This window comes from Tursiops truncatus, chromosome 9 (assembly GCF_011762595.2).
Source record: "Tursiops truncatus isolate mTurTru1 chromosome 9, mTurTru1.mat.Y, whole genome shotgun sequence".
In the NCBI taxonomy this organism is placed as follows: domain Eukaryota; kingdom Metazoa; phylum Chordata; class Mammalia; order Artiodactyla; family Delphinidae; genus Tursiops; species Tursiops truncatus.
Window position 1 is genome coordinate 64,030,329 of NC_047042.1, and position 18,273 is coordinate 64,048,601.

General features: G+C 41.1%; 1 long non-coding RNA gene across 3 annotated transcripts in view; it reads left to right on the forward strand.

The window, feature by feature from the left end:
- The window catches only part of LOC109548391 (uncharacterized), a 109,293-nt gene that overhangs the window by 80,603 nt on the left and 10,417 nt on the right, over positions 1 to 18,273 (forward strand). Inside the window, exons 6-7 of one of the 3 annotated variants that reach the window (XR_004528157.2) lie at positions 5,580 to 7,912; positions 14,045 to 15,076. This is a non-coding gene — a long non-coding RNA (uncharacterized lncRNA). The other 2 variants (XR_002174471.3, XR_012334033.1) reach the window with 2 other exon arrangements.

Sequence of the window (18,273 nt, forward strand, 5' to 3'; positions counted from 1 at the left end):
TTCACGCTTCATAAAACTCTTCCATATGCTGTCATTTCATTTACTTCCATGGAACTTCTGTACTCACAGGCATTCTTCCAAATAGTTGCTATCCCAAAAGAAAACAGGCTTTAATCATTCAGTAACCAATCTTCATTGAACATCTAGTATGTGCCATTATTTTAACATTATTTTTAAATTCCATGGCTAAATATCTTTGTAAGGAAAAAAATAACACCCAACAGAAAACTTTTATTTGCTCCATAAACATTTATTAAGCACCCACTATCTGCAAGGTAGATACTCCAGTCTTGGCTACACATCATGCTAGGAACTTCTGCATTGCAGCAAGAATGGGTGATGGTTAGTGAGATGGCCCTTGCAATGAGGGAAGAGGAGCTTTTTAAAGAATGCATATCTCCAGGCTCTGCACACAGAGAAGTTTAGGTCTGGGTGGTTCCAAAAGGGTTGGGAACCCCTGGTCTAACTCACCAAGTCTGACGGGAACCAGAGCAGACTCTAGTCTTACTGAAGCTGGCACTGCCATCTATGGAGTGTAGTTGGTGGGTGTAAAGCAGGCAGGATACGTGTTTGCAGCTTCATCCTGATGCTGAAAAGGATAAGAAAACAGGGTGCAAGCCTAGAGAAAAACTCAGCAGGATTTGGACAAGTGGTCAGGACTCGGAGCTGACTGGGCTTAGGTTCAAGGCTGGGCTTTGGTCCTGGTGGAATTCTCAGCAGGGACCCAGAAAGGATTGATTGTATATTCATTCGGTCCCTTTTGTGTAACAGGCACTGTGCAAAGCTCTTTACTTACAAAATCTCATTTTATCCTCATGACAGCCCTGTGAGACAGGTTGACTTGCCCAAGGTCAGATGGCCAGTAAGTGGATGAGTTGTATTTGAACCTAAGTCTATTCTGAATGCAAAACCTATACTCTTTCTGTCTCTCTGTGGTATCTACAGGGACTGGGGCAAAGGCTTGCCAGGCTTACACAGGGGTGATAGCTAGGAAGATCATTTGACAGTAAAGGACTCTGCTCACATGAGGCATCAGGCAGGTGACTATTTCCATCCTCACTCCACTCACTAGTGGTTAAAATAAATTCCCAGTGACTCGTGACTGACAGGGTTCTCATTATTCCCAGATTATGTCCTAGGCAGCGTAGTAAAATTGGCAAATTTGTCTTTGTGTCCCCAGCATCCCCAATTTTACCTGTTTCTTCCCCAATCCCTGAGAAGGGGCCTACTGTCCTCATGATCTTCACCTCCATTCACATCAAGTAGTACATGTCTGATGACAGATGAAAGCATTTTGCTTTTGGGACCTACTGCTTTCGAACAAAGAGCAGGCAGTTAGAGGAATGACGTTGATATCAGAGGCAGGAGCTAGGAAGGACTGGGGAGATATGCTGAATTCCCTGAAATCACACTTGTAGATAGGTGGTAGCACATTCAAATGGATCCTATTGCTGCCTGAAGAGGAATGATAACATTTCAGGGGATGGGATGATCAAGAGTCCTGCTGCTCTAGAGATTCTCTTGAAGTACTTTTCATCCCACAGTACCAGCCTATCTGTACAAAGTCCTCATTTTCACAGGAAACAATACATATGTGTGTGCTTCTCACAGAGATGGTAATCAGTGGGCATAATCCATCAAAGCCTCTTTCTTTTGATAACTGAAGTTATAGACCCAGACACTGCTTTATCAATATTCCAAATACCAGTACTGCCCTCCCCTACAATCAACAGAGTAAACAAGAGTGGCTCTCCTGGTACTCACCCACCACCCTTCAATCATTGTTAATGAGAACCCAAAATTCTGGAATTTTCCTCGACTTATCAAAATCACTTGTAAGTCCAAAAATGTTCTGGCAAATATTTTTGATTAGTGGCTATGAAATATGGATAGATGGATGGATGGGTGGATGGATGGATGGATAGATACATAGATTGATTTAGATTTAAAGGTGGTAGCTTGGGGCTTCCCTGGTGGCGCAGTGGTTAAGAACTCCTGCCAATACAGGGGATACGGGCTTAAGCCCTGGTCCGGGAAGATCGCACATGCTGTGGAGCAACTAAGCCCATGCGCCACAACTACTGAAGCCCGCGTGCTAAGAGCCCGTGCTCCACAACAAGAGAAGCCCCCGCTCACCGCAACTAGAGAAAGCTCGGGCACGGCAACAAAGACCCAATGCAGCCAAAAATAAATAAATAAAAATAAATAAACTTTATAAAGGTGGTAGTTTGCTGAAAGAATATAGTAATGACCTGTAAATGTGATAATATTAAGCTGGATGACAATTTTCTGTATCCTGTATATAATACAGAACAGTAATTTTATAAGGCAACATAGTAAAGTAGACCAAAGGTTTTTTTTTTTAGGTTTTTGACTGCACCCCATGGCATGTGGGATCTTAGTTCCCCAACCAGGGATCAGACCCGTTCCTCCTGCATTGGAAGTACAGACTCTTAACCACTGGACCGACCGCCGGGGAAGTCCTTTCATTGCTTATTAACTGTGCAAATTTTGTAAATTACTTGACTTCTCTGAGCCTTGGTTTCTGCCATGATAAAATCAAAATGGTAAAACTTGCCTGAAGAAGTTTTTTGTGAGGACTGCGTGTAATATATGATATGTTAAGTCCCTAACAATGCCTGGGACGTAGGGACTCAAACTTTTTTGTTGAATGAATAAATAGTAGATGCTCAATACAGGCCATTTTTGTTATTTTTTTACAGTATTTGTCAAACTTCATAGGCTTTAAACCTGTCTATACCATGTTCCTCATTAATGCTTTCATATTTTAACTACAAAAGCAAACACATCTGTTGCAAAAATTCAGATTATATAAGTGTACAAATAAAAAGTGAAAGGCCCTACTTCCATACCTTAGAGGTAACTACTGTTAAGAGTTTGATATATATTTTTTCAGACCTTTTTCTAGGCCTATACAAATATATGATATAATTTCTAAACATGAGTTTATACTATACACAGTGTTCTGTTACTTGAGTTTTTTATATAAGATCTTGGACATCTTTCCAGATGCAGTATTCTATTTGTATGGGTTAGACTGTAATTTATTATACAAATCTCCTATAAATAGACAATTACGTTATTTACTATTTTTTGCTGTTTCACCAGTGTTGCAATAAACATCCTTATGAAAAATTTTTTTGGCATATATGCTAGTTATTTTTCTAGGATAAATTTCTAGAAGAGGAATAGCCTAGTCAAAGGACACACACACACACACACACACACACACACACACACACACACATATATATATTTTTTAAGGGTTAAACTATAGGTACAGGCTCTTTTAATTTATTTTATTTTTATTTATTTTTGGCTGTGTTGGGGCTTCGTTGCTGTGCGTGGGCTTTCTCTAGTTGCAGAGAGCAGGGGCTACACTTCGTTGCGGTGCGCGGGCTTCTCATTGCTGTGGCTTCTCTTGTTGTGGAGCACGGGCTCTAGGCACACGGACTTCAGAAGTTGTGGCTTGCAGGCTCTAGAGCGCAGGCTCAGTAGTTGTGGTACACGGGCTTAGTTGCTCCGTGGCATGTGGGATCTTCCCAGACCAGGGCTCGAACCCGTGTCCCCTGCATTGGCAGACAGATTCTTAACCACTGCGCCACCAGGGAAGCCCCAGGACACACATATTAACTAGACTCTGCCAGCTTGCACGAAGAGTGTTATGGGCTGAATCATGTCCCCTCAAAATTCACATTGAAGCCCTAATTCCCAGTACCTCCGAGTGTGACTGTATTTGGGCCTTTAAAGGGGGTGATTAAGTTAAAATGAGGCCATTAGGGTGGGCCCTAATCCAGTCTGACTGGTATCCTTATCAGAAGAGGAAATTTGGACAAAGAGACACCAGGGATGGGCATGCATAGAGGAAAGACCATGTGAGGACACAGAGAGAAGGCACTCATCTACAAGCCAAGGGGAGAGGCCTTTGGAGAAGGCAGTCACCTTGATCTTAGGCTTCAAGCCTCAGAACTATAAGAAAATAAATTTCTGTTGTTTAAACTACCCAGACTGTGGTATTTATTACAGCAGCCTGAGCAAACTAATACAGAGGGGTTTTTCTCAAGGTCCTTGTGGCCCTTCTGCTTTGAGCTGAGGTCCGTGTGGTATAAGCAAGCTGTTCAAGCCACTTGTTCCCTACTTTCTTCATCCCATGTCCTCTCTGTCCTTTCCTTTATTGTCCTCACTCTCCTTGCTCATTGCAGTTTATTTAAGAAGGGGTGTTTATTATGACCCTTGGGGGATTTGAAAGATGTTTGGATGTTTGTGAACAATTTGTTTTTTGATGTGCCTCATTCTGGTTGGTATGGCATTAAAATAACAGGAAGAAGATATTAAGGTATTTTCCCATTGACTTATCCTCCATTTTCATTATGTGAACTATGAAACAAAGAAAATCTTTTCCACATAATTTTGCTTACATTTCTTCCACTGATTGGCTAGGTCGAGTTCACACACCCCTTGAGACCTCATTTTAACACATTCCCTCTCCCTGACCATCCCTTCCCCCTCAGCCTTCATTATATCTGATGTGTGTGTTTCTGGGAGAAAGTAGGGAGGAAACTTGAAATTACCCCAGGATCCACATTCTGCTCTGCAGCCATCCTCAGTAACTTTCGCATATTTGACATTCTTTCAATTTCCTGAAGAAGAGTGACTCACCCAAAATTACACAGCCACAGTAGATGGAATAATTGGTCTCAAGGTCTCCTAATATTTCTTTCTTCCTTCAGCAATTCCTTTTACTTGTAAAGTGAGAGATTGCTTTACTGGAGACTGCTGTGTTCTAGAGACAAAAGGAAAGGAAGAGGGAAAGTACCTGCCATTGACTGAAAAAAGGGTTATACTTGTATGATCTCTTCATTCTGTGCATTTTCTTTTCAGAGTACACGTTGGTTGCTTATGTACCACACCACACCGTAGGTTTGGGGAGCTTGTGCTTACTTTTCCCCAACAGGGTAGTAATATATCTTAGGAGGCTAAGAGTCAGGCCTGCCTCTACTTCGAACTGATCAGGAGGGAGAGAGAAGGGTGAGAGGCAGCAAGGATGAAACAAGAGGAGTAAAGGTGGACCTTCTTCTCTCTGCGCAACCTTGCTAACAGAAGTGTCAGCTAAGCCTTTCACTTGAGTGTCAGGATGATGCCAAAAGCAAACAAACACAGAAATCTCATGGGGATGTTAAAAAAAAAACAGATAAATCTATCTGGGGGTGAAGGGGAGATTGTATAGGAAAGTGTTTTTTGGTTTTGTTTTTTGCATGACTTTTTTCTTAATGTGTTTGTATGTGTGTCATGGAAGCTGAGGATAAATTAAAGAGCAAATATGAAGATAATAATCCTTCCTATTTGCAATACTCAAGTTCCATTTTTTGGTCCTTTTTTGGTGTAGCTTTTTCTACTCTATTCAGTTTCCTATGACACATATGAACCCTATAAACATATGCAATTATTTCCAAAACATTTTGGTATTTTCCAAAAAATTTGGGGTGTCTACTAGGTGCAAGGCATTATGCTGGGTTTGCACAAAATAAAAAGATAGCTAAGCTTTTGTCTATCCTTAGGGTCTGCAGTCTCAGTGTTCCTGGTGAATCTGAGGTTCTTGATGTCTCGTCGCAGGCAGAATTCAGTGAGAGACAAAGTGATAGGTAAGAAGTGGATTTATTTAGAGAGAAACACACTCCACAGACAGAGTATGGGCCATCTCAGAAGGTGAGAGGCCCCGAAATATGGCGTGGTTAGTTTTTATGGGCTGGGTAATTTCATAGGCTAATTAGTGGAAGGATTATTCCAATTATTTCAGGGAAGGGGTGGAGATTTCCAGGAATTGGGCCACCACCCACTTTTTGGCCTTTTATGGTTAGCCTTAGAACTGTCATGGCATTGGTGGGACTGTCATTTAGCATGCTAATGTATTACAATGAGAGTATGATAAGGCTCAAGGTCCATTAGAAGTCGAATATTCTGCCATCTTGGACCAGGTTGCTTTTAACCAGTATTTGTCATGTCCTATGCCTATGTCATTTTTTTCAAGGGTGTGCCCTGCCCACTTCCTTCCTGTTTCAATAGCAAAAGTAATTCATGGTCATGTTAGCTCATAGATTTGTAAAAGCAGCTAAATTTTAGAAGAGAAAACATTTTAATTGTCTAATGCTCATTGACAGCATCTAAATGTCACTGACGTTTAGCTCAAACCAAAAACATTTTGAAATAATAAGCAATTAAATGAACACTTTTATCAGAAACAAGGATTTCAGAATAGTTTGCTCACTTGTATGTTGTAAATTGTAAAAGGAAAAGGGTTACACCCACACCATATGTGAACTATAGGACTATAAAGTGATATTAATATCATCTGCAATACATCTGCTTCATTTAAATGCAAATTCTAACATTTATAGTTTCAGTAGTTGGTCTCGTGGCCTTATACATAACATGAAAAAAATAATATTTGGGGAAGTTTTTGAATTTGTAGGTGGCTGATGTAGTTATAAGATTTCTTCCAATTCTTTTTTTTTTTTAAGAAGATGTTGGGGGTAGGAGTTTATTAATTTATTTATTTTTGCTGTGTTGGGTCTTCGTTTCCGTGCGAAGGCTCTCTCTAGTTGTGGCAAGTGGGGGCCACTCTTCATCATGGTGTGCGGGCCTCTCACTATTGCGGCCTCTCTTGTTGTGGAGCACAGGCTCCAGACGCGCAGGCTCAGTAGTTGTGGCTCACGGGCCTAGCCGCTCCGCGGCATGTGGGATCTTCCCAGACCAGGGCTCGAACCCATGTTGCCTGCATTAGCAGGCAGATTCTCAACCACTGAGCCACCAGGGAAGCCCTCTTCCAATTCTTAAGATATTAGATTCTATTAAGACACAAATGTAGCCTTTTGAAATAAGAATTCCAGGAGGAAATACCTATAGTTCAACATTATTGTTTAATGCTGTGCTGCTACCATTTTGGATACTAAAGATGGCCATTATTTTTGTTTCATAAAATGTGTTTATCTGTTTATAGTGGTTGACTGGCAAGATGTTATCATTTACTGCCAAATTTCTAGAAGCAAATCAAGGAAAAAGAGTATCAGCTAAAAAGTAAATAAATAAATGAATCTCAATCACAATTCCTTCCATGAAATGGATCACATCATGGGTAACAATCACAAACATTATCATTTGATCTTTTATTTTTTTATCAGACGCATAAGCATCTCTCTAAAATAGGTACCAATCAATGTCAAATGCTTAAAGGTATAGTACAAGAAAGAGTCTTTAAGTTGTTGGGAGCCTGATAAAGGGAGTAATGACACAGTATTTTAACTATTACTAAGCATTTGTCCTCCGCCAGTAAACCTTCATGGTAATCCAATGCAATTGCTTCACATAAAGCAAGCACATTAGTCTGGCACAGGCATTTGCTTCCTCTCTGAATTTCCTGTTTTCCTGGATATGAGATCTCTGAGGTCCACCTTCAGGAACTAGTCACTCACTCAGAGGTCTGCTAGGAAAAGTGGTTTTGAGAGGGTAAGTTCCTATTGCTTAAAGTGACAGCCTTGTTCTAATGTAACACGTTCCATCTACACAAACTTAAGTACAATTCAATTCACTTTCACAAACCTCTTATATAGCAGGAGGCATTCAGTCATTGCCAAAGTCAATATATTAAGTCTGGTTGTTGAAGGCAGCTGGTTTCCCATAAAACCATGTGTCCCTATTTCCTATTTCAGTCAGTTTATTATTCAGTGGTAGGAAATGCCAAAGGGAGTTGGCAACAATGGCATTTTCCACTTATAATAGATTTTTCTTTAATGTACTTTGGATTTTTCTCCAATATTGTGCTCAGTGGTATTTCTACCATGTAATCAGATTGGATGGCTCACAACGTGGTGATGACTGGCAAGGAAACCTCAAGGTAAATGACTTCCTCTATTCCCTCAATCCCAGAGGCAACTGTGCTGCCAATCTTATTACCAGGGACATGGAGTCCTCAGAGGAAAGTGGGACTCTCATCTGCATTAGAAGTAAGTTTCCAGGAGAGCCATGGAATTTGAAAATTCCTTGAGGCTCCAGTGTTTAATTGAGATAAATGAGGCCTCCCGGGGCAGTCTGGATTCAGACATCCTACTTCTGTGCTGCTTTCTCCCCGACTCCCTCCTTGGCTGGTGGGAAAAAGAAAAACTCCTCCTTCTAAGGTAAAGAATTTAAGAATGAGAGCTATTTGCTGTTTGTTTAAATCTCTGGTCTTCAAATTGCATGGTTCTCTCATTTTATTTTTTTGTTTTGTTATTACTGCTGTGTCTTTTGGCCTCTCTTCCTCTGTGGGGTAAAGTTTGATCTTTACAAAGGAAGAGGAAGTATGAGGCTTTAATTTTTCTAATTTCTGTTCACTCGTTGTATAACCTTGCAGGTGTCACTTGACTTCCTGTACCATATAGATTCTTAATCTATAAAAGGGCATGTCAATATCTATTCCCTTTCATTTGTAAAACATAACACTGCCAATTATTTTAGTTAAATTCTTTGATCTCAATAGAACTTTTCTCTGATAACTATGCTATTTGATCGTGAATTTAACACTAGAATGCACTATTAGTTTTCAAATATTTAAATTTTAAATACAAAAGTATTTAAACCATACTTACCTTGATTCCCTGTGTTTGTATTTCATTACACTTAAAACAGATTTTGTGGGTGGTAGAATATTTCTGTTGGGGAATATCTTGAATTATGAGGTTTCATATTCAAAATGTGACTTGAACAAAATATACTCTCATATTCATTAATAATATGAAACTAAATTAGCTTCAGCTTTTGTGAATAAGTTATGTCTTTTTCACAAGAAAAAAAGTTTTAGTTAGTTAATGACTATTTTACATATCATTTCTTAATGCTCTTCTACTGTTCTTCAAAGGAGAAAAGTACTCAGGGCTTTTTGGATATTTGGACATTACTGTAAACAAAGAAATATTACAGATTGCCTAACCCACTTCATAAAATACACATCTGAAATTTCAAGCTCCACTCCTACCACCCAGCCGGACTATGTCTGCTAAGTTTTGACAATGTAGTAAACAGGACAAACTTGTTCTATAAGAAGCGCCATCTCACTTATGATGTCATTTTCTGAATTGGTGCTTAAGGAAAACCTTAGGTATAGACCTAATAGCATTCACATGTCTTTGGTGCTTAAGGAAAACCATAGGTATAGACCTAATAGCATTCACATGTCTTTCTTCTTGCATTAAAGGAAGAAGTACCTGAAAATTGTAAAAAACAAACAAACAAACGAAAACCCATCTTACCCTTTCACCAGACCAAATGTCTAGCAAATGAGAATAGGATTCAGGAAAACAGAGGAACAAATCTCTCCATCTGATATCTTGTGTATTTGAAAAGTGTGAGATATTTGAACTTTGTCGCAGGCTCTTACAAATTCTGAGACCTTGAGTAAATCACTTCACTTCTCTGAACATTGGTTTCCTCGTTTGAAAAATAAGGGTAATATCTATTCCACAACATTGTTATATCAGTTAAATTTGATTGATGAGAAATGGCTGGCTATAAAAATTCTTATCGTCAAGTCAACTATCAGATTATGATAGGTAGTCCTGCTCTATTACCAAAGCTAGAACGTAGCATATTTATCATAGACAATTACCAAAACAATTGCATTCGTATAACACTTCATAGTTTACAAAGTACATTCACCTAAAAAATACTTTCACTTATGCATATTCAGATAATAAGCCTGGGTGTTTTTTTGCCTATTCAGATATTAATTCTGGGCATTTGGGGAGAAGCTTTAAGAAACATTCAGCAGCTGTGTGCCAGAGTTTTGGCAAACTGACATTCATTAATTATTTAACACATCTACATTGAACACACATAATATGTGCTAGTGTAGCAATTCTCAAACTTTTGGGCTCAGGATCTCTTTACATTCTTACAAATTATTGAGGATCCCAAAGACTTTTTGTTTATGTGGAATGTATTTATTGATATTACTGTATTCGAAATTAAAACTGATAAGTTAAAAAATATGATTTATTCATTAAAAAACAATAAATCCACTAAATGTTAACATAAATAACACACTTGTATGAAAAATAGCCATATCTTCCAAAACAACAACAACAAAATAGTTTGAATGCCATTGTTTTACATTTTTGCAAATCCCTTTAATATCTGGCTTAATATTAGGCAACTGGATTATTTGTGTTCTCACATTCATTCTGCTGCAGTTAACACACTTCATGTAGTGTCTGGAAAACTCCACTATTACGCTCATGAGAGACTGAAAATGAAAAAGGTTAAAAAAAAAAAAAGACAGGGCTTCCCTGGTGGCGCAGTGGTTGAGAGTCTGCCTGCCGATGCAAGGGACACGGGTTCGTGCCCCGGTCCGGGAAGATCCCACATGCCGCAGAGCGGCTGGGCCTGTGAGCCATGGCCGCTGAGCCTGCGCGTCCGGAGCCTGTGCTCCGCAACAGGAGAGGCCACAACAGTGAGAGGCCCGTGTGCCGCAGAAAAAAAAAAAAAAAAAAAGACAAAGTCTTAGTATTATAATTAAAATAATTTTGACCTCATGGATTCCCTCACATCTCAGAGACCTACCTCCCTCAAGGGTTCACCATTCCACACATTAACCACTGAGCTAGTGTCTAGGATCCAGTTGTGACTCAAGAAATAGTTGCTGAATGAAGTAATGAATACCATACCTTGTGCTAGGTGTTGGGGACACACAAATGAACAAGACAGAAGTCCCTGGCCTTAAGGAGCTTAGATTCCAATGGAAGAGACAAATATTTACAAAACTGTGCTATCAGTACCACCACTGGAGTAAATACAAGATCCTGTGGGGTGTAAGAGGGTACCCTGCCCAATCTTGGGACATCAAAGAAGGATTTTAGAGAACATGATGAGACTTAAAGGAGAAAGCCAGGTAAGGAATGCAAGTATAAAAGGAGAGTGAAGTGTCCCAGACATAGGGAGAAGCAAGACTTGCTAGAGTTTAGAGAGAGAGCAAGCCATGGCAGATTGACCATTAATAAGAAAATGTATCATGTAAGTTTCCTGAGGGATAATTTGAAGACTTTATATAGGGGACTGACATAAGTTTAGAAAGTTCACTCTAGGTACAATGTGAAGAATGAATTGGAGTAAAACAGGGTGACAGGGCAGAAAGACTATTGCAGAGTTGAGGCAGGAGATAATATTGGCCTAGCTGGAATAGTAGTAATGGAGATGGAGAGAAATGCAGAAATTAGAGATATATGAGAAAGAAAAACTGCCAGGACTTTCTGATGGCTGTAGGAGGTGAGAGAGAGGGAGGGGCCGAGTATTAACACCCACATTTCTGGCTTAGGCAGTTGGGTTGATGATGATACCACTTAGAGACTGGGAACATAAAAGCACATATAATGAAAATGAGTTTAATTTGGGATATACTGTTTTGAGAACATCAAGACATATATTTTGAGGGCAGTCAGGTATGTAGGTTTATAGAAAGGAGAAAGAACTGGACTAGAAATTTATACTTAGGAGTTATCAGCCTATATATGGTCACTGAGCCATGGAACTGAATGAGATCACTAAAGGAGAGTATAAAAAGTGAGATAGGAATAAACTGACTAGGATACATCTCTGAGGTACATGGACACTTAAGTGACAGGCAGAAGATAAAGGTTCTAGAAGGTAAAATGAAGCCCGAGATCTAGGAGGAAAGCTAGGAAAGTGTGGTTTCACAAATCAAGGGATGTAAATACAGCAGGTCACTGGTATCAAATGTTCAAGTAAAATTTTTTTTTAAAGTGTCCACTAGTTTGAACAAAAAGGTTGTTAGTGATCCTTGTTGAGAATTTCAGTGGAGTGATAGAGACAGAACCCAGAAATTTATTGAGTAAATAAATAATTCATTGAGTGAAGTTCCTGGGAAGGTAGGAAGAGGCAGAATCCAAAGAGTAGGCCAAAGAGATGGAATACAGAGAACATGTAGAAATATGTGCCTCAGACGGGGGGACACCTGATCCATTGTGATGTCTGAAAGGTGGGTGTAGATGTAGGTAGGCTTATGAATGTGGAGGCAGGAAGTTGTTGGAGTTCTTCGCTGATGCATTCTAATTTTTGCTGAGAATAAATGAGGGAGTTGGTTTGAAAACAGTGGAGAAAATCTGAAGCGGCTGTTGTGGAAGAGAGCTAACTAGGGAAACGAGCATTGCTTGGCAAAGTTGAAGGCCCATTTAAGATTGGACATTATAAATATGTAGTGAAAACAATCCACATAGTCTATCCAGAATTTCAGGTCAGTTTTTGGTTTCTAAAAAGCTATTTCTGAATCAGAAGGTTAAGGTCTAGACTATATTTTATTTACAAATATAATACTGTAGACAGTGCAGTAGAGATCATGAAACTAATACAATAATTATCTCTCTCTCCATCCCCTCCCAATATAATTTATAATACACAGGTGCATGCACACAAACTCACACACATTACGTATAATATCATTGACTATTAGAACTCCTCAGGGAGGAAGTTCCATAAGATGTCATAATCTCACTGCTTGTAACCCTCCATTTAATTTTCAGTGGAAAGTGGTGAAACTATTATTGTGTGGGATGGAATTTGTAGGACAATATGAACAAACCTCAGGCAAAGAACTTATTATTTATATTAAGAACTTATCCATTTTTCAGAGAGCAAAATAACAAAATTCACCTCTCTCACATCCATTAAGAGATTCCCCTCAAAGAAACATATCCACAGAGATGGGAGGCAGAGATTTTCTTTTTTATAAACTATTAGATTTTATTAAACAATAATGGTATTCAGAATAATTTTATATTTTAAAATAATCTGTGCATAGGTAACATTTATTAAGCATATACTATGGACTGGGCACATCTAACTCTCACAAAAACTCCATTAGATAAGTATTACTCCCATTTATAGATGAGGAAACTGGATCACAGAAAGGTTAAGAAAGTTGTCCTTGGGCATTTGGCTAGAAAATGGTAGAGATGGGATGTGAATCCACGCAGTTTGACTCCAGAAGCCACACATTTAAATTCTCTGCTGCACTGCCTTCTTCAAAGAAGAAATTTAACAAAATTTTCCAAGTAAAGGGCTCCTGTGAGGTTTCAGAAATTTAACACAATGATTGGTTGAGCAGACAAATTGTAACACACTTTATGAGCAATTTAGTAACAATGGAGACTTCAGAAACAGTATCAAGAATAAGCTGTTTCCTTAGATAAAATTTCCATTAAAAATTTACTTGGAAACTTTTCAAGTATACAGAGGAGTGCAGACAATAGTTACAATTTAACACTCATGTATCCTCCACCTACCTTTAATGTTTTGTCACATTTTCTGCAAATTATTTTTGGTAGAAAATGAAACATTCTATGAGGTGAACCCGGTTACATTCCCTTCTCCTCCTCTCTGGCACTAACCGCTACTCTGAATTTGGTATCTATCATTTCCTTACATGATACAGTTTGAGCTCACAGTTTCTTGTTTTTAAACTTTTATTTATTTATGGTATACCATATACATCTTTCTGTAAGTTGCTTTTTTTCTCAATTTATGTTAATGAACTCTAAATTAATATTACTAATAGTTTTAGTTCATTAATTTCCATCTTTTAGCATTCTGTGTACGTCAATTTGTCCAATAATGTAACTTGTTCATCCATTCTCCCGTAAGTGGACATTTAAATTGTTTCACTAATATAAGCAATGCTGCTATGAACATTCTTGTGCGGGCTCATAACTACATATGTATATATTCTATAACATGCAGTTTAACAGGAAAGATAATACGCGTGCATGAACTATACAAACGAAGACAGCGATTAGTTTTTATGAAAGGTACAAAAGATCACGGGTTGTTCTGAGCAATACGAGGCTACTTTCACTAGAAAATATTTAGGGACGGCTCCAACGACCAAGCGACATTCACTGCTAATTAATAGTACGAGACCACACATTTTAACCCTTAATTACTCTTTAACTGATACCCAATAGTTTCACGTGTGTCCATTCAGTTTCTCAACTAGAGTGTGAGCGCCAGGAGGACCGAACCGGGCACCAACAGGCTGAGCCAATACGAGTGTGACCGTGGAGAATCCGCAGTGGAAGCTGCAGCAGCCGACCTGCTGGCTGTGCCAGGCCACCGGAAAGTGACAGCGCGAGGGCAATGTCGGGGCAACCAGGGCCTAATCTCACTTTTCACTCCTAAAGTCAAAGAAGCTGAGGAAACAGGGACGGTGGGGGCACAGACACCTGCCTCAAATTGTCTCTCCACTTAACTCACAATGCTGCCAGGTCAGTAGCTAGGAGCGGAAGCGTGTACGCGGCCCCTGCCCTGAGCGTAGCCCCCCAGTCTGGCCTCTTCGCCTTACGCCAATTTCGTAAGGAGGCGCAGAGGGCAACCCCGAGGCTCCCCCAGCTCCAAAACCTGACGTGAATTTGCGCGGGGCTGCACCGACGGCGGCCATCTTTGATTCGGGCAAAACCACACCCTCGCATCCCACCGGCCACTCCCTCTCAGCGTCCCCAGGGTTTTCACCCACAAACGTAAGGCGTTAACCTTAGAGGGAGTGCTCAAGAAACACGCATAGAGGCCTGACTATCCATGACCCCGGAGGTGCCAAATGCCGCCAATTTTAACATGGCAGCCAAACCCGACCAGCAAAGGAGGGCTGACGCCAATGAAGTCATGCTCGAAAAACGAGCAAGTCGGTGGGGCAGCGATGAAGTAATCTCGCGAGATCGAAGCCAGCCTCCGCTCGGCCCGGAAGCCTCGACTGGGGGGGCAGAGGGGCTGAGGGGCGGAGGGGTGGAGGGGCGGAGGAGGGAGCAGGAGTCGGGCGAGAGCCAGTGGAGGAGTCCGCCTGCTGTCGCCTGCGTAAGCGAAGCAGCGACGCCGGGCGGCTACGCCGCGGAATCGGCGTAGGCGGCTTTGGAGAATCCGCGGGCTACGCTGCGCCCGGGCTGGTCGCGGAGGGGGGAGGGGATGTCGGTCAGTGCGAGATCCGCTGCTGCTGAGGAGAGGAGCGTCAACAGCAGCACCATGGGTGAGTCTCAGCTCTGGGCCGTCCCGACTCGGGTCGGCGGCTCGGGACGCGGAGGGGCTCTGCGGCCCCCTGACCTGGTGGGGGGAACGCCCTGAGGCGAGGCGGGGGGCTGCGGCGAAGGGAGGTGGGGTGGGGGCGACGGCGGGCCCGGGGTGCGGCGGCGGCGGCGGGCCCGGGGGGAGGGGAGGCGGCGGCAGTGACAGTTTGAATTGAATGTGAGGAGAGCCGAGGCGGCGGCATTTCCTGTGCCGCGGCGGGCGGGCCTGGGGAGCCGGGAGACGTGAGCTGCGAGACCTGAGCCGCGGCCTCCGCCGCCGCGGCCCGAGCAACCCGAGCGGGGTCGCCTTCGCCGGGCCAGCCGGCTTCACGGCCCTGCTTCTTTTCGTCGGCGGTCGCAGGACCCGCGGCGGAGCTCCTCTCGTGGGGAGTGGGCCTGGCGAGGAGGGTGGGGATGTGTGTGGGCGCCCGGGTGAGGGTGCTGTGTGGGCCGGCCCCGGGAGGGCGGCGGCGGGGAGGGAGGAAGAAGGATGCACCAGGCTAAAGCTGCGGTGGAGGCGGCGGCTGCAGCGGCTCCAGTGACTGTGTCGCCTCCTGGCTCCCCTTCCCGCCTCTGGGGCTTCCTTTCCCCAGGCGCGGCCCCGAAGGCCGGTGGATGGCGGGCAAGGCTTGAGCAAGGAGGATAAGGAGCCTGGTTTGGGCTTAATTTTTAAGAAAAAGGGAAAAGAGAATATTTAGGAAGGGCGCCCTCCCGAGGAGCGGAAGGGGTGGGAAGGGTCTCTGGAAAAGGGAGGGAGTTGGAGATTCGGATTGGTGATGTTTAAGGAAATTAATTTTTGAAAATAGTTTAGTATTCTCATTTATTCTCTTAAGAAGGCGTTTTATTTCCTTTCCTCCTCCACGTATTGGAAAAAGAACAAGGCCATTTCATTCACATTTTCCACTCCCAAGTTCCATTTCATACTGTGTATAGTAGGAAGTAAGCAATTGAGATTTTTCTAACACATTTCCATTTGCTAAGTTACATTTTGAGAGTACACTTTTCAAATCTGGGTTTTTATAGTGCAGGGAAAGAACTTGTAAGATCAGGTGTTTGCTTAGATACCGAGATAATTTATTCTTGCGACTTATATTGTTATAGTTCAACTTAACGATTTCTTTTCGCGTTGTTATTTTGATGAAATGGAAGGATATTTTCCTTGGTGCCCTTGATAATCTAAATGAACAGATAATCTAGATTAAAAAGCATTTTACTCGTTTTACGTATTTATGTACATGCAGGTGATGAGTATGGTCAGCCCCCCCACCCCCCAAGTTTATAAGCAAGTTGAGGAAACTTTTTAGGCATTAAGTGTACAGGTATGGATGAACTTTATGAAATCCTGATAGACTAAAGGATAGTGCCTTAGCAGGATACAAACAATTAAGAAGCTAGTTAAATGCTGCTTGGATCCCTTATTCCTCCAAATAGCAGGGGAAGGAGCATGGCATTGGAGGGCGGTCAGGAAACAATCTTTCATCCCACCCAGCTGTTCAGTGGGTGGGGCTAGAGGAGATTGGGTTGACTGGAGCTATGAAATAAATGTGGAAGCTACATAGATGGTTTGTATGGTAGCATTGTGTACTTCTGTGTTGGGACAACATGATGGAGCCAGGTCTTCTCAATACAGTTATTAAAAATATCACATGCACTCTGAGGCTCACAGAATTGAAGTTCATAACTGAGAAATTTATTTTGTGTTTATGTGAAGTAGATTTTAATTTACAGAAAGAATATTACAGTTGTGGAAATCAAGAAATGTTTGGTTTCTGGTTTTGATTTGGAGATAAGGTATTCAATACGTAACTACATGAAAGGTAAATTATGTATCAAATACAGTTACCTATAGATTATGTTTCAGAAGTTTGTTATGAAATTGATTCTTTGGATTTGTGTATTTTCCCATAGAAATAATCTTAAATAAGTACATGACAGGACTTCTGAGCTGGTGTGAGACAAGGTGGGACCGCTGGCAGACTTTAGAGCAATTGTCAAGAATTAAAAATGACAACACACACACACACACACACACACACACACGGAGAAGAAGGAGTTAGATTTCCAGTTCTCAATAATGGGGAGTGGTCAGATGAGTAGACCAGTTGGAGTGAAGATAGTGCAAGAAGATAGTGCAAGAAGTGAAGATAGAGCAAGTTGGTTTCAGACTTGTAAATTGATGGTATGCATATTCACTATAGACTCTATTCTGGGATTTGCCAACAGAGCATTGTTATCTAATTAAATTACCATCTGAGAACATTTTTCACATTTTGAGCTAATAAACTGTCTTCAGTTTTTGATTAGAGGTTGAACATTTTTATTTTAACTTTAACATTTATGCATTTTACTAAATTTTGAGACAAAACTAACTTTTGTATTTTTCTGTACAAAGTTTGGACTGTAAATGACATAAGGTTTATTGTACAATGAAACTGATGTAGAAAAAAATGTTTTTGAGGAGTAGAATTTTAAGGTAGCGTGATTATGGGTTAGGCTTGCCAGATGAGAGCATACTGTTAAATGTAGACTGTTGGTCTCTACAGCAGTGTCTTGCAAACTGCAGGATGAGACCAATTAGTGGGTCTTGAAATCAATTTTGTGGATTTTTTCCAATAGTTTCTAAAAAGTAGGAAAGAAATTAAAAAATAGCAGTACATTGCACTTGGTAAAAATTTGGGGGGGATAAATTTTGTTTTATAAGTATTGTGTATTGAGCTGGGATATAACATTTTTTTGAAATTAAGATTGTGATCAAAAAAGTTTATAAAAACACTTGGGGGATGTGCAGTATGGATGGGTCAGGTCGAATGTCTTTAAACTTTATGGTAGAGGTTGGAGGTCTTAGTGTGAGGAGGGAAGACTAAATGCTGTTAAGTCTATGTGGCTTTTTCTTATATTTGATTAATTTATTCTATACTTTATGTAGCTAGTGTGGTTAGAGAATCTGGGGCCTACTTCTCCTTGAGCAGAGGTCATTTCCCAAAGTCATATAGAAAGCAGGGTTGATAGTATTATGACATTAAATATGTCATTAAATATTATGTCTCTGCTCTTGACCTCGAGGAGAAAAAAAATTTTTTTGGCTTGTCCTTTTGCATCATTGAAGATCAAGAGAGCCAAATTTTGAGCAAGAGCCTGGGGAAAAGGGGCCAAGAAGGCA